This window comes from Panthera onca, chromosome D3 (genome assembly GCF_046562875.1).
Source record: "Panthera onca isolate mPanOnc1 chromosome D3, mPanOnc1 haplotype 2, whole genome shotgun sequence".
In the NCBI taxonomy this organism is placed as follows: Eukaryota; Metazoa; Chordata; class Mammalia; order Carnivora; family Felidae; genus Panthera; species Panthera onca.
In genome coordinates, this window is record NC_138350.1 from 78375465 (window position 1) to 78390618 (window position 15154).

Here is a 15154-nt window from a genome sequence, read left to right on the forward strand (position 1 = left end):
ATGCAGTTATGGAGGCTGGTAAGTCCAAAACACAGCTGATGTCCCAGTTCCAAGGCCATCAGGCAGGAGGATTCTCTTATTCAGAGGAGGATAAGCTTTTTTTATTCCATTCAGGACTTCAACTGATTACATAGGACCCACCCACACTGGGAAGAGCAATCTACCAATTTAAATGTTAATCTCCTCCAAAACACCCTCACAGAAACACCCAGAATAACACTGACCAAATATTCATGTACCCTGTGGCCCAATCAAAGTAACACACTAAACTAACCATACCATCCCTCCCTGCCCCCACGCCCCCCAAAAAACCTGTTTTTTGTTTTTTTTCTCTAAATGTTGGTAAGGAATTTATCACTAAGGAGAAATCACTTCAACCAAACACCAGCACACCAGCCCTCTTCTTAGATAAGAAGGCAATACAGGCTACTAGGGACCTGAAGACCCTAGCTGCTTTGAATCAAAGTTCATCTTCCCCACTTATATGTCAGGTGACCTGGACACACTACTTATCTTTCTGAGCCACCTTCCTCATCTATTAAAATGGAAAAACAATAGTGTATACTGAACAGAGCAGTTGGAAAGATTAAATGAGATGACTGATGCAATGCCTGTCACAGAACACGTTCTCAATAAACACTGGCTGCTGTAATAATAATTGCTGTTATAACTGTGAGTTCCAATTCTAGGCCTTGCTGAAACCTACTTAAAATATGGCATAATTGCCTTAACCAGGATATTTACTTCCATCGGAGCACATTTGGGAATTTTGTCAATTACTTATACACATACTTTTATCAGTTGTTTATACTCATAGATCATTTGGCCACAAGTAAGAGAAAAACAGTTACTCACCAATCAACTCAATCAAAATAAGTTTCTGTATTTAGAAAATCAGTGAAGGGGGAAGAAACCCTAAAAGCACTGCACCTGAAGACTGTAAAGAGAGAGAGAGAGAGGTAGATGCAGACCTGGGCAGGGATTGCCCCTTTTACCTGCTGGTTAAAACTAAATTTCAGTCAGTAACTTGTGAAGAACTTGAAATTCCAGGACTGGAGACAGGACAAAAGAGAGACTGTCTCTCCTGTCAACCTTGTCTGTTTGGCCCCAGAACCAAGAAGCTTGGACTATAGTCAGAAGTTGCCTTCTGGAATGGCCTGGTCATAGTTACTGTGTGATTCAGAAGGCTCTCTTCACCAGAGGGTGGGCTCAGCCTCCTTGGGAACTACTGACCTTTAAGGTAACTCTGCCCCATCTCTACTTCACCCGAAGACTTAACACTCTGTGGTTTTGCTAGGAGGACAAAGGAAGAAAATGAGAGCATTTGGAGAAATTCTTAAAAGTAAATGATAAGACGCTTTCCTCTTCATCTGCCATGTCTCCTCACTCCTCCTCCTCCTAAAAATTAGGTCTGTTGTATCCTCAAGGTCAAGGTTAAACCTAGGTTGCTATTCATCCCTTTCTGATCCTGTTTGCCTATCTTCCTGTTCTCACTAACTGCCTCTCTGGAATCCATAATCTACTCAGAATAAGTCACTTCAACTTCAGGGGGAGTTTGGGGGGTAGATACACGCCCCCCCCCCCCCCACAGGACTACCCACCTCCTTTCTTCTTGCTTCCTCCCAACATTTCCTTACTCTCTCAGCCAATAGAGGAGTTTAAACATTTAAATGTGGTATCTAAACTGCATTTAAAGAATTAACCCATTTTGCCCCTCACTGCTCTAAACCACAGGGTGCCAACCGGACTCTAATTGCTTTCATCTGGTGGGGTTCCAGACAGCTCCTCAGAAGGAAGGAGCACACATTCCTGGCACCAATTGGCTAATTCAATTTACTTCCACGGCATTAGCCTCTGTCAGAATATTCATGAGCAGGGGAATGAGGACCCGCGGCACAGGCAGGCGGCAGCCACTCGGGCTAGGGAAGGCGCGAGGGAGGGGAGGCGGACCGCGCGCCGCGCTCCGGGGACGGTGACCGCGACGAGGCGGCTCTTCTCCCCGGCCGGGCAGAGCGCAGGGGGCCACGGAAGGGCGGGGCAGGGCATCGGCGGGGTTGGCGCGCCTGGCATTGCCGCCCAACTCCCGGCGACCGCGCAGGGACTTTGCGAAAGATCTGAAGGCAGAAAAGCTGTGACACTTTTGATAGAGGGGGTCGGGGGGTGGGGGGCGGGGGCACGTCGCAAGCGGGGGCGAAGGGACCCAGCGGGACACCGGCCGCCCGGCGAGGTTGGCAGCGATGTGAGCTGGACGCCCGCCCCGAAGGAGTCTGGACCGAACGTCCCCGGAGAGTCGCCGGCCGTGCCAGGTAAAGCGGGGTGCTCGGGTGGGGGCCCTCGCGTTGTCCCCAGGCTCCGGAAGCAGGGCCGGCGCAGGGCGCCCAGAGCCCGCTGGCCCCGGGCAGCCGCCCCCCCGGCGCTGCTCCGGGTCCGGCTCCGCGCCGTTTTCTCCCCGCGGGTAGCAGATGCCGCGGCAAGCCTGCGGGCCGGTCGGAGTTGGACTTCCTCGGACTTTGGGGGAAAGGGACGTAAAGGGGCTGCCCGGGCTGGGGAGCTGTTTTCTGGGAGCGGGGAGCTGGGGCGCGGCGGGGCAGACGGAGGACACGGCGCGCTCGTGGCGAGGGCTGCGCGCGCCGGGGCACGGGGACTGGGGACCCCAGTCTCGCGGGGGAGCTTGGACCCGGCTTCGCCCTCTTTTGCCCCGAGGGCTGCGGCGCCTCCCTCTGGCTGCGGATGGACGAGGAGGGCTGGCTGCGTCCCCAACTCGGGGATGCGCGCCAGAAGGGGGACCGGAGACCAAGGCTTCGGGGAGGCTAGGGCGCTTGCGGGGCCGATCGCAGCCCGCGCCTCTCGCCGCGCCCCCGCTGGAGCTCAGCCGGGGGAGGAAAATGTGATGGTGACTAGGGTCCCCGCCACCTGCCGGACATCGCCAACTCCCCGGATTTCCTGTCTCCGGGCCCTGACACTCCCAGGGAAAGCTCTGAATTGCGCGCGGGGTGTTTGGGTTTTGCTCGTTGTGGTTGCCGTGTGGTGAGAGCTGGGGTGAGGGGGGCGGCTAGGAGGTCGGATAGGGTGAAAGTTGTAGATTTGTAAAAGAAACGCGACCGCGGAGTCCCAGCCCGCCCTTAGCAACAGGACAGACTGTGGGCTGGACTTAGGATGAAGCTGGAGACTCGGCCTGGCTATCCACCTCGGGGGTGGGGGTGGGGGCGGAGGGTGGGGGCTGGAACCTGGAGGGCAGCCCGGAGGCAGCGCCAGAGCCTTTTTTTCTGCGGAGACCGGGCAATGAGTGAGAGGGCTGGCAGCAGAACACCTGGGGTTGGGGGGGGGGGGGGGGCGGGCAGGTGGGGAGACGGATGTTGGTCGTCCGGTGGATTCAGGATTTGCTGTGCCATTATTTTTCGCCATTGTCATTACTGTTACTATTGCTGCTGTTGTTTTTGGCACAACCACCAGGAAGTATTTTGTCTTCTGATTGTTAATAAGTCTGGAAACTGGGTCTGCCCTCTAGTCGCTGTGATCCCTTCTAGTCGCTGATGTCTTCCCACCAAAGGAAGTTACCCCTCAGAGCTGTGGTGGGGCCAGGGACACAGCCACTGGATCTACTTAAAAGCAACAAAAACAAGACACAACTGTATGCGGTGATCGCACCGATCCTATAGACGGACGTTGTACTTCCATCAGCTCACCTTCCTCAGCCCTCCCTGGCTGGGGAGCCCTGGGGTCATTGCCAGCTGTGAACCCCATACCTGACCCAGCTTTTTCCTTTGGTGTCTTTATACAATCTGGAAATTACTTTTTATCTTAGTGTGCCCCCTCGAAGCCCCACTGGACATGCTACCTGGCAGGGGCAGGCTTCGGTTCCCAACCCTGGAGGCGGCCACAAGGGCACCAGCAGTTGGCTCCTCTTGGCTTGGCCCCTGGTGAGAGCTGGCCAGCCGATGGCGGAGAAAACAGGGCAAGAGTGTGGGAGAACAGCGTGTCAGAGTTGAGCCAAGTACAGGAGATGAGGTCAGGCCTCCTCACTGGCCACATCCCTTCCTGCCAGAGCAAAAAGGGAGATAAATGAAGAACAAGTGAGAAGTAGTATGAATTGGAAAACCAAGCTCTCAGAGTCTACTGAGTGGCTGTCACCACTGACTTTGGTGTGACCTTTCCTTTCCAGTGCTTCTGATTTTCCCTATTTGCCAATGCAGGAGTAGCCATGCCTTTCTAATGGGACAGTTGTCGTCAGATGATCTAGTTTTGTATCCAGAAAATGCTTGGGAGCATCCTGGGAAAGGACAGTCTATAAAATATGGGATTTTAACGTTTTGTGAAAAGTTTGCTACACTGCAGGTTACGGAGACACATTTTTAGCATGTGTGCCATGTGGCGGTGTAAAATTAAAATGGAAAAGGAAAGTACAAACATAAAAATGACTTAGCATTCTTGACATTCTTGTGCATACTTGTAGAAAAATTATCTTTCATTTGGGGAGAGTTGCCCGGGAATTTAATCAGTGTTTATACTACTGAAACGCCCCCTTCTACCTTTCTCCCCTGTAAAATTTAATGACCCAGTTCTCACAGGGAAAGGCAGTGCGAATGTAGTAAGTGCTGGGGGCTGAGAGGCGAGATCCAAGGGTTGTTAGGGGAACCGTCACATAGGGTATGGAGCCTGGAATGGGGACAAAAGATGCTATCATCCTTGCAGAGCAGGGAAATGTTCCTCTGGGGAAAAAAGGCTGAGCAGTGTAGGGCAGCGGACCCCAGCACTGGTAGTCATCTGCTCTCAGATTCTGGAAGAGCGCTCCATCAGTTGGTCCAAAGAGGGCTACCCGAGGTGCTTTTTCCTTCTCCCTTTGGTGAAGGTATGACCTTTCTCTTGTCTTTGGATCGGCCCTAACTTCTCTCTCCCCGGCTGTACAGTGCAATAGTTTTCTCCTGCCATGTCAAAGAGATTCAGACATACTCTCTCAGCCTCTTATATATTTGTAAATATTCCCCAAGTTCTGAAGCTTCTCAAAGACGTGCAGCTGTTGGCAAATTTAAGTAAATAGTTGGAAGTAATCAAGAGAGCCCCTGAAAAGTGGATATGTTTTCCCCTGGTGGAGAAGTTATTGAATGCCTTTTGAGCTAGAAAATTAGCAGTTGAGAAAAGCAGGAAGGATTTCCTTGACTTCCCTCTACCCATAAACCAGTAGTTGTATTTTTCCTTCCCTCATAGTAGTGAGCACTGTTTGGTTAAGCATTTTTTACAATTTTGGACTTAAAATGGGGTTTTGCCTGGTGGTGTTCTATGGAGAGAGGAAAAATGTAAAGAGATACGGAAGGAAGAGCTGCAGTGGCCAGAACATAAATCAGCCAGAATATATGGGGGGGTGATGAGAATAGGTCTTTTCACCCTAAAAAAAAATGTCCACTTTGGAAGAAAAAGAAGTCTGATTATTGGCATCCGAGGCTGAAACCAAGGCAGCTGATGCCGAGAGAAGCCAAAGGGCAGTTCTTCTTAGTTTAGAAACAGCAAGACAGCCTCTGCCAAAGATTGCTGTAAACACGGAATAAAGATTTCATTGTGGGCTGGTGTGACCAGAATAATTAGACAGTTAATTGTTCATTCTGATCTGGTGGTGTTGGAATCACTAGTGCAGAGCAGCGAAAATAAGAGCAGGGCGAAATAGACAAGTAACACATCACTTCTATCTTCACTTGTTTCACTGTGATGTACTTTGGAAATCCTGGTTCCTTTTCAGGGAAGGAAAAAAAAAAAAAAAAAAAAAGGCAACATTCATATGCCCAGAACGCTGGGAATACTGGATCTACGAGCCACTGCTGCCATTTTTCCCCCCTCCAGGTTCTACTCTGGTTATGGATAAAATGTGGCATCTTCTAAAAACAGCCTGAGGAACCACAGCAGTAATGAATACATTAGGTAATCCCGGTGTCCATTACTAGACCTTAGTTAGGTGCAAACCTTAGCAGCCGCTCAATCAAAAGATGGGCAAAGAGCACCACATTTTTGTGCTCTTCCAACACTCTTTGCACAGACATTTAAAGTTTAAGAAGTAAATATTCCATTTTTGACATTTAATTATATTCTATTGTGAAACAAAATGCCTAGTGATTAATCTTTCACATTTAACTGAAGAAATCTCCTCCTCTGTGTTTTCATGCTATTTAGAGACAAAAGAAAACATTTGAAGTGATAAAGGTGATTTTAAGCAGCTGAGCATCTACAGTTATTATAGGCAGGAGACTGTGACTTATTGGTATTTACTAAAATACCAATAAATTCACTGTCGTAAATTCCTTCCAAAATGACTTCTGCAGAAAAGAAATGAGTAAGGGACTGTAGAGAGCATTAAGTACTTGGTGTCGGGGGCTGGGAGGAAGAACCATGTATTCATTAGGTTTAAACCCTCCCTGAATCCTCATATTGACATGGAAGATGGAGCAAAGTTCTCATTATTCTAATTAAAAAAGGAACATCTTTAAGTGTCAATGTTAAGTGTAATTGTTCTGCGAATAAAAGCACTATGTTATAAAATAAGCATACTAAATTACATGAGGCCATAAAGTCTCATAAAAAGAAATCCTTCATTTCTCCAAGATATTCATTTGGTCTCAATTTGGAAAGTACAAAACTATCTTTACCAACCTTTAGTTTCTTTTACCCATCACGAATCAAAAGGGATTGCAAAGGCAGAACACTTGCTGGGTGTTAAAGAGCGTAAGTGGTACAAAATTATGGAACTCTACCTTTCAGATGACAATATCTACTTTACGAAATGCACTGTCTACAGCAATTAAAAATAGAAAATCATATTAAATTAATGTGTTGCCACATTAAATTATGGCAACAACCCATTATAAAGAGAAATTTAGCCTTTTCTCATTTAATTGCTACTCATGGTTCGCTAAATAGTTTTTCAGAATAACCTGCCAATCTCCTGCTAACCAGGACTGTCTAGTTAAGAACATTCCTAATTACATATGGATTCACTTAATTTTAGAACCCTAAAAATATTCAGCTCAAAGCATTACTCAAGTGCAATGCAAACTAGAAACGGCCCAATTCCCCTCAAGGTATATGTAATTTTTTTTTTAAGTTTAAGGAATCATAAAAGAAAGAACATTTGGTATGGGAATGCATCAGTTAATAACTGCAATAAAAGAGTAAGGGAAACTATAAACTGGTAGGTCTTTTTAAAATATGCAAAGTAAAGTTATAACAATACCGCTCATTTCTTCTTCCAGAGCTAAAGGCCAATTACATAATAAAATACCATACAAAGTACAAACGTCAAATACATGCACAGCACTACCTGAAATGGGGGTGTTTTTACTACTTTAAACAATGTTTAGGGGCACCTAGGTGGCTCAGTTGCTTAAACGTCCGACTTTGGCTCACATCATGATCTCAAGGTTCGGGAATTCGAGCCCACATCTGGCTCAGCACAGCTCTGAGCCTGGAGCCTGCTTCAGATTCTGTGTCTCCCTCACTCTCTGCCCCTCCCTGGCTTCCGCTCAAGTGCATGCTACCTCTCTCTCAAAAAATAAACATTAAAAAAATTTAAGAATTTTTGACAATCTAATTAAAAGTTTGGAGTTTATTCCAACTAATGCCTTGACCGTGTTGAGAGCAAAGAGTTCTCTTGCATGGAAGAGATATTTCTTTATAGTTCTATAGCTCATAGCTGGAATCTTACATATAGTAGATTCTCAATAAATATATGTTGATTTCATTTTTATAAGGAAAATAAAATAGAATTAATAAAATTCCCAAGTTAGATGAATTTATAAAATATTATATGAAATACTGTACTTGAATACTTTGTTACTTTAAATTTTTTCTCTAAACGGGCAAGACATGCCTGTGACCAACAGTAATAATTATTGGCAAGTTCATTCTGGTGTGGATATAAGGGAGGTGAGAAAAGAGGGAAAATCTTTAAAAAATTTTTTTTTAATGTTTTTATTTATTTTTGAGATGGAGAGAAACAGAGCATGAGCAGGGGAGGAGCAGAGAGAGAGGGAGACACAGAATCTGAAGCAAGCTCTAGGCTGAGTTCTCCCCACAGAGCCCGACGCAGGGCTCAAACTCACGGACTATGAGATCATGACCTGAGCTGAAGTCGGACGCTTAACCGACTGAGCCACCCAGGCACCCCTAAGAGGGAAAATCTTTAAAGGCTTTCCATTTGTGTTGGCGTTTTGTTGAGTTTTACCTAAATATTGTATGCATATCTACATAAGTCGTTAAAAATGCATGGTATCTCTTCATAATAAAGATGACCCATCACCAAATGATTATTATTCCCAACAAGTAGTCACACAAATTCCACCCTTGAAGTACTGAGTATTCATCAGATCAATTCTGACTAAATGGCTGCATGTTCCCTCCCGCATCAACTAATTAAAGGGTTACTAATAAAATAATAATTCCATTGCCAGGGGCAGTGGCTACTTCTGGTTGTCATTGAGGTTTATCTGACATTTGGTCAAACCCAACCATGCAACTGCAATAGCGTGTTCAACATCTGTAAGGACAGAAACTTCCATTAAAGTTACTTGTGGCCAATACGCTCACACTTACCTGCCCTTGCACCTAATTTGTAACTAAAATCAGCAATGTTAACTGAATACCAAATCAAAAACAGGTGCCCGTAAGGAACTAAAATGTCTATTATAGATAAATTAGCAGCCTTGTGTTTGTTTGTTTGTTTGTTTGTTTTCCTTTTAGGTCTGACCTTAGTGGAATGAACACCATGGACTTGGTGTTTTCTTGGAGACCAGTAGGTGGTATAATATGTTAGCATAATTGGGAGCTAGTAGTCAAGAGAAAACCAGGATAGAATTAGCATGAAGATTCAATTACCCCTTGTTCCCAGAGAGAGTTGTTTACTAGGATTACAGTTAAGGTTGTGGTCAAAATAGCATGAAAAGATGCACAGTACAGCTTTCTCCTTCTCTAGCTGATATCTTTGCATGGATCCAAACTTTGGTTTCCATTTTTCACCCCCAACTTACAATACAGTTTATTAAATAGTAGCTGATATAAATTGTTGGATAGACGTTTTAAGTGTGTACCTGAGCATATACATATTTTAGACATATTTATAAAAATCTGTGGCTAAAGCTATTGTATACATAATATTTTCCTGAAGAGTGTACATTTACTATCATATTCATTATCACTTTATTTTACTTTATAAAGCCAATGTCTTTGAATCCCTAACCAACTCTTAATATGTGGTTAATTTGTATATATTATGAATAATCGTGGTTAATTTGTATATATCATGAATGATCAATGAACTTACCATAATTTGTTTTTCAATGAATAGAAGTAATCTCATTTAGCCATTTAATTAAAAACTGGCTAAAGGAACTTCATTTAGAAGTAATTTCTAAAGGCAACCACATCCATGTTTTTTCATTTGAAAAATTATTAGTGCTCTGATATAAGTATCAGAACAGATGGAAATAAACACTCAATCTCTGTATCTAAGATCTTTTTCCATGCAGATATTTTGAATAGACATGTAGAGTCCAAAAGTCATCACCGATTTGCCACCTTTTAAGGTCAAGGAAAAACCAACTGGACATTATAGCCATCTCTACCCACCCACACACAAGCCCATATGTTGCCTTCTCTTCATTTTCTAATGCAAGGAACAATACAAGTTCTGGTCTCCCTCTTCTTCAAATCCCTTGATTCTCCACGTCCAAGGCCTCATCTGGAGTATGAATTTGCAAAGGCAGCATCATCACACCACTGAAAGAAGAAGCCACGCTTGAGAGCATGGGTCTTATAAACTTTTTTGGATATTAAATAAGTATCTAAGTCTGTGCCCTTAATTTATACAAACTGGGAAGCACTCCAATTGGCAAGGACGTTCATCTTATAAATAAATATTAAATATAATTTTTGTACTATCATTAATATCACCACAAACTGTATTTGAAGCGAAAAGTATCTAGCAGTCAAAATACATTTTCATTAATATGGTAGTTTTGAGGTCTTCCAGTTTTATCTACCTTTACCCTTAGCCATGCTTTCATCTCCATAACAGTCGGAACATGTACTTCAGTCTAAAAAATGGGAGGTATACTGGTATTTGGAAATAAAATCCTCAAGTAGTCATTAAAAAATTAATCCATTTGGCAGTTCAGCATCTCCCTGGAATACTTCAGGCAGCTAAGCACAGAGGCTATCATCCGATTCACGGGCTGGTGAACATTTGGAGATCAAATTGCTGAGGGTTGTTTCTTTAAACACAAGAAAACAACAGATTTCTTCATGATATAGAAGTGCTATCCGTTTCTTTGGGTACATCTATATATACAGTAGTTTCGCTTGTGTCAATTAAAATGCGTAGTATGCACAGAGAAAGCAAACAGGACAATAAAAATAACCACCATTTATTTCAGTCCTTGCCGCTGTGCCAGACGCTACACAGAGTATTTCGCATGCATGACCTCATTAGTCCTCTTTGTGAAGACAGCATTGTTACCATCTTCATTTTGCAAATGCAAAACCAGAGGCACAAGGTTAAGTGGTCACTGAGGGCAGATTTCAAACCCCGGACTCTCCAGCTCCCGTTACATTGCCTCCCCTAGCACGGGATTTTTCAGCCTCCACACTACTGACATTTGTAGTAGATAACTCTTAATTCTTTATTGGAGGGGTGAGAAAGGAGCTGACCTGTACACTATAAGATACCCAGCAGCATCCCTGCTCTCTATCTGTTAGATCCCAGTAGCTTCCTTCCTTCCGACTGTGAACACCAAAAATGTCTCCAGACATTGTCACGTGTCTCCTGCTGGGCAAGATTACCCCTGGTAGAGAACCACCGGCTTGGGCAAAGTTCAACCTCCATGCATTGCTTACCAAAGCACACGTTTTCAATTTAAGGGTAGGGCATCCATTTTCCAAATAATAATATACATAATTCTCATAGTTATGTTGGCCACATTATAGATGATTTCCAAAATTATACTAGACAAAACTTTGAGAGAAAAAATTATTAAGTAAACAGGTCTTTATTAGTATCTTTTCCTATTAAACGATTTCCTTTGGGGCCCAAACTGGGTGATCAAGACCGTGCTGTAATTATATCTTTGTACGAACAAAGACTGGTAGAAATGGTTGAAAAATTTTAAGCCACAGTGCCCCCAAACGCCAATGAATACATTTTCCACTAGACTCCAGTACCAGGAGGACAGGGATGGGAACTCTCTTGTTCATCTTTTTACCACCTGAATGCAACATCATACTGAGCACATAGTTCTTTAATACTTCCTTAATAAATGAATGAAACTATGGTTAATCTAGTATAGGTTTTGAATTCTCTACTGTAAGCCTCTGTTGGCATGTATTACAAGTTATTTTATTTTATTTTTTTAATGTATATTTAGTTTGAGAGAGAAAGAGAGAGAGAGAGAAAGTGCGAGCAAGGAAGGTGCAGAGAGACAGAGGGAGACACCGAATCCGAAGCAGGCTCCAGGCTCCAGGCTGTCAGCACAGAGACTGATGCGGGGCTCGAACTCACAAACCATGAGATCATGACCTGAGGTGAAGTCAGGACACTCCACCGACTGAGCCACCAAGGCGCCCCATATTACAAGTTATTTTAATCCGTGGCACAAATGTGCAGATGACAGTATGCTGATCATATTTGTAAATTTAATGAAGCCAGAAGGGAAAGGTGATACATTAGATGAAGAAATGGGATCAAAAAGGTTGATAGGATGGGACAAAGCTAAGAAGTTGAAATGTCACATGAACAAATGCCTGTGAGAAAGATAAAGCATGTGAAGGGTGAATGGCACCCTGGCACCTGAGTTGTCTCATTCTGTTCTACTCACCACACTCTACCTGAGTCCTATCTGTAGAATACAGCCACTGCCCTCAAAATATGCCCAAATATGCCCAAAATATGCTAAAAAATATGCCCTTTGAGATGAGAGAAATGGTTGAAGGTCTTCAAAATGGCAGACCCAACATAGAAAAGACCTGACATGGAAAAGACGGAATAGTCATCTCCAAGTATCTGGAATATCTTCATGTAAAATAGAAATTAAATTTATTCTGCGTCGCCACTGACCGTTGAACCAGAACCCCTGAATAGAAACTACATAGAAGCAAATTTTATCCCAGCATAATGACAAGCTTCCTAATGACGAATTGTCCTATATTGGAATGGGCTCCCCTGGGAAGCAGTGAGCTCTCAGTCATCAGAGGAAAACATGCTGATGACTGGCCTATAGAAGTCTGAGCCCAAATAGATGGGAGAATGTACCAGACATTCTCCAGGGTGCTTTCTACCCCTTCAGTGTATATGAACTCTTTCTTATGGGCTATTATTGACCTTGTAAACTACTCAGTATAATTCTGGTAAGAGCAACATCTAAGTTATCTCTAATCCAGATATTTAGAGTTATAGGGGTAAGTGCTATACAATAAGGACAGGGAACCTTACCATGTATCATCATAGAGAATAAGAACCACTTCCTGTGTGCCAAGGCTTCTGTAAAGTGTATTCCCCATATTGTCAAACTATTCCTGGTAAGAACCCCATAATGTAAGGATTGGTATCATCACCACTTTGCAACTGAAGAAACGGGAGTCACAAAGAACTTAAGTAACTTATCCAAGATGACACAGCTACTGATTCCAGTCTTACTACTTGAAACTGACAGTCCAAAGTTATAAAGTCTGTTTTATAAATATACAGCATACCGATTCATCCATTTAACAGGGATACACTATTTTGTTTGAAAGGCTGGCAATTTCTAGAGTTTGAGACATATGGCTATTTAAATGCAAATACCTAAAACATTTTCCAAAGACTCAAATACAACATTTAAAAAATTATCTGCTGTTTTCTATTATCCATGATATTGTCCCCTCAAAATAGTGCATATTGCTATGGGTTGACTTTAAATAAATGAGCAAAACAGGGTTTTTAGGGTGTTTTTTTTTTGTTTTTTGTGGGTTTTTTTTAGCATCTACAGAAGAAAGACTTGGCAATAGCATTTTAGATACCATTTTGTAAATTAGAGAATTAGAACCCAGGCCTCCAGGCTAAAAGTACTTATATAAAAACAAGATCGATAACTTTGATTTCCACAAATTCAGGAAATTCTCATGGCCAAGGTTTTTAGACAGTTATATCATTAGAGATTGTGTTCTCTTCTGATCCTATCTTGTTGGATTATCTTTTGCTTTATGATTATCTTACTGGCTATTTCATAAAAAATAAACTGATTTTTAAAACTACTTTCAATGCCTTTATTATTTCAATGGCAAAAAAGATCCTGAGAAGGTCTAACCTCTTCTGCCGGAGAGCCCTGCATTCAGCCTATTTGTGACTCTGATTTCTTAAAGAGAACTTCCATTTTGCAATTTCCACCTGGCAACTTCCTATTCTCAGGGAATGCTGTTTCCTGCTCACCATTCCAGACAATAATCAGCCAAAGACTTCAAACATAGTTCAGCACTCTCTTTCTAAACTTACTGCTGCCCTGGTGCTTCTATGCACTTCACTGTGAACTGAAGTCCATAATTGCAGGTTTTTCATTCTCGCAGAGCATAAAGGCAGTTGTAGGAAGGGGCCCAAGCACTTATCACAGGACTGAAGATGGCATCGGACGCAGCTCTCTGCAGGCGGCTCTTTCGTCAAAAGGCAGAAGGCTTTGCTAGGCCCTGTGGCTCACAGAGTGCCTCCTCTGTCAATGACAGGGGTCATCTGCTGCTAAAAAAAGAGCCTTGCGCTATATGTTACAGCCCACCCAGCACATGTCTAAAATAACTGCCTTGTTGAGCCTTTTACTGTAACGTTTACTCATGAGGGTACCATTGCACCATGTCAAACTGTGGCTTTAAGAATGTTCATATGACTTAGTGATGTAGAACAGAGATGAGCACACTCATGTTTTATTCACGGATTTCCTCCTAGGTTTTTATATTATTCCACAGGGGGAAACCTTTACAAAAAGAGTGTTCTCAATGTACTTTGTGGTGGGAAATATTCTAAATCAAGAACGAAGATGTCTCCTAAATGAACATGAGTCACAGGAAACATCTCTACAACTCAAAGCAGTGTGGAGCACAGAGTGTATGAAACAATATGAAAGCACACCCCGGTCACTCATGAGCTGACTGGTTATTCAGGGGTTTCCTACAGAATAAACCAGGAACTGACCTGAGAGAGAAACATCCTAAGAACACTGAGGAATGTACCGGGCAAGTGCTGCTACTGGTCCCTTGACCTTGGACTTCCCAGTTTCTTGAGTCAAAAGCTGTCAAAAGTCATATGGCATCAATCTCTCCCTTCATTCATAGTTCTAAGAAAGTTGCTGCCCATGAGGCCATGCAGACACCTTTAGAAGTCACTGGCTAGGGGACTCTTTGGGGTAGAAGTATGTGACGTAGAGGGGAGAAAAGGACCACTAAGGCACAGCCTTATTTATCACAAGGGTAAAGAGAAAGTGTGGCACTATTAGGAATTTGTTTCATTATGATAAGCAGCTTTTAAGTTAAAGAGATCTGTTACCTTCCCTTTACCCCCACCCCACCATTATTAATGTCCAGTGGAAGATACCAAAGAGAACTCTTGCATCTTTGAGATAAAAAGAAACCTTTCATACATTTGGTGCTGGGAAAAAGAAATATTTAAACCAAATTGAAGGCATCAAAAATAAGTAACTGCATTGAAAAGCCACAGCCATATTGAACAATAAACAATTTATGGAAGGAGCCTGGAAAAAAATTGTTTTTTAAAAAATTGAAAAGCGTAGCTTCTGACAAGTATTCTTTATTTATGAGTGTAAGTAGAATTTTTCAAGGAACACCAAAATACTAAAATAAAATGCAAGTTTGACACAGACATTTTTCTTTGAGGGTTGGCCAAAAGGGGAATCTAGGTAGATTCGAGGTTAATTGAATAGTTTAATTCAATGATCATTATCTACGCTGATTGAGAGAACTGAGGAAGTCAAGATTATGTGAAAATTGTAAATGATCCAAATCATTTACAGTTGACTGGGGAAGTGTTTCTGGCCTTTGACTTGAATACAGGTATGCCCTGCTATCTAGCAATTCAATTTTTTTTTTTTTTGGAGCTCAATTTTTAGAAAGACAAGTTTCATAAGTGAAGTCCATATGCCCA

At 42.9% G+C, this 15154-nt stretch overlaps 1 protein-coding gene across 2 annotated transcripts in view; it reads left to right on the forward strand.

Moving 5' to 3' along the window:
- The first annotated feature begins 1742 nt into the window (after positions 1–1742).
- The window catches only part of CDH20 (cadherin 20), a 207015-nt gene continuing 193603 nt past the window's right edge, over positions 1743–15154 (forward strand). For both annotated transcript variants that reach the window (XM_060613985.3, XM_060613987.3), the window contains exon 1: positions 1743–2306. The gene's annotated coding sequence lies outside the window, so the exon portion shown is untranslated. The remainder of the gene's footprint in view (positions 2307–15154) is intronic.